Genomic DNA, 2,438 nt, shown 5'->3' on the forward strand with positions numbered 1-2,438 from the left:
ATGCGCGTACGGGAAATGTACGGAAAAGGGTCACTTTTTCAGGTTTGAGGTACGGAGAAAACCCCGTTCAAACCATGAAGAAAGGGTCAATTTTGCCGATCAGTTCCGTTCAATTTCTGTAAAAAGGGTATGCTGAGAGTCCCATTAATGTGCGCCCCGTATTTTAGGGTCCACACCCCGTATTTAAGGGTATCCTTTTTGTTCCGTAAACGACCACGCCGCAGACACGTGCTTTCTCCCGGTTTTTCTCCATCAAAAAAAGGGTGGTAAAAATCAGTCCTGTCCCCTACTTAAGGGGTCTATCATTTTCTGTGTTCCCTACCAAAGGGGGTCACTCTGAAATTCTGGTACAAGCATAGGTACCCCCTAAATTAATGGAGTGAGGGGGCCGGGCACTGGCTCCACCATGTCCACTTGCACTGGAACGACTACAACAATTGTTCGTGCCAACCAACAAAAAAATGTCCGAAAACGAAGACCATCTAATCCGCCGACATTTTTCTAACAAGCCGGCAGTTTCATAACCCTGGTATGCAAAAGTTATATAGCTCTTGAACGAACTCCCCAACGCCTCATTATCCACGTACTTCAAAATTGATGCGGAAAACTCCCGCCATTTTGGTTTTTTTCCTCCATAACCTCGGCGGACTAATTCCACATCGCCCGCGGAATGCCGAAGACATTAGAAACCTGCACACCAAACGTCGTCGGCTAACTGTACACCTTACGACTTTGCCTCCAGACGTAATATTATATTAGGAGGAGTACACAGCTTCACACCACAAGTTTGTTGTGGCAATCTACATCATGTCTTTAGTGGCTGCATCAGGGACACCATGCTAAGTCACATAGTGGAGGTGTGTCCGCCAGACTACCGCGTGATTGGTTGACCTAGTTGATATCTGTGTCAATTCGTTGTTTTTGCGACGACCAATAATGACGAATCATCAGCAAGAGTATTGACTTGTCGTAGTGGCCGGTAAGGGCGATGGGACGAGGCCTTATCACTAAGTCCGTAGTGTAACTAGTTGTAACAACCCTTCTTGGTTTATGCACGTTTTGCAGTATTTATACCCTTAAAGAAGCAAATGCTTTCATAATCTGTGCCTCTTAATGATTCAGCGATATCTAGAAATCATCACTTGCGTGTTTCCAGGGAATGTGAAGATTTTTTTCATATTTTTGCATTTTTCTCCAAATATAGGGTTTAAAATGTGCCTTAGCCTGATTATACTTCTAAGCTCTTCAATTAGTACTCGCATTTTAGTCTGGTGGTCCGCCATCTTGGATTCAGTAAGTGAACCAATTGGTCCAGTCCCTGTACACATTGACAACATTATAGCAATCATTTCTCACAGTGAGCCATTATCGCCGAAGGGCTTGTTTTCATTGCAATTCAATATTTCAGCACATGCAATTAAAGGTATAGCCCCTTTCATCCTGTCTGCGCCACGGGCATAATGCTAGTTAGAAATAATCGAAGGTGAACGAGGAAATCGGGGCACCTTATTGCAATATTTGCGAGTTGAAAATAAATACATTGTGGCTATTCGGTCATTGATAATAGAAACATCAGCGTTCGCAGTCGGAGCGGCACTTTTTGTGACGCACTAGGTGGATATGCAATGTAGGTGTTCTACAACGTGCAAGCTTTGGAATTGGTCGTGATATCTTCGTTGAGGTTTGTGCACATTTGGTTAAACACACGATACCGCTACGATATTCAATATTTGATGTGTCGCTGTGTTTTGCCATTCAAAATAGGCAGGTTTGGCAACCCTGAGGAACGACAAACTACGAAGGACAAAGGTCAGTGGTGTCCTAAGTTAATCGATTAACGCAACACTCGCAATCATATTTACGGCCACCACACATTTTTAATATTATTCTTGTCTCCTCCGTTAACTAAGGCTTCATCGACTTTGATATCCGCTATGTGGAATGCCCGTAAGACGTGGGGCTGAGAGTGGGTTTTGTCTTTTTATTTAGCGTCTACGAAGAAACTGCATGTTGGCTGCAGCATAATAAAGTGGAGGTCCCTGCCATACATCCGTGCTTAACAGTCGAATCTTGTTTGATACACCAGAGGCGATACATTCCAATACAATTGACAAAGGACTGTCATCACGTAGTTGAATATTGGATGCTTCGCGGATACTTTGGAACGACAAATATTATTTCTGATCTTCCAAGTAATCTCGGCCCGCAGTTGAATAAAAAGTGGATGACTCGAGAGCACGTTTTGGATTGTGTACATCCAGATATTTCGCTTGATCATTCTCAACCAGTGGTTGAATAAAAAGTTGACGCTTCGAGGACTTTTTCTGGATTATCAAACTTCAGATACACTGCTAGCGGATTCTCGAACCGTAGTTGAATAATAGGTGTATTCGAGGGCGATCTTTTTGGATAATCCAAATCCAGATATTTCGCTAGAC

Source organism: Lineus longissimus, chromosome 10, assembly GCF_910592395.1.
Source record: "Lineus longissimus chromosome 10, tnLinLong1.2, whole genome shotgun sequence".
Classification (NCBI taxonomy): Eukaryota; Metazoa; Nemertea; class Pilidiophora; order Heteronemertea; family Lineidae; genus Lineus; species Lineus longissimus.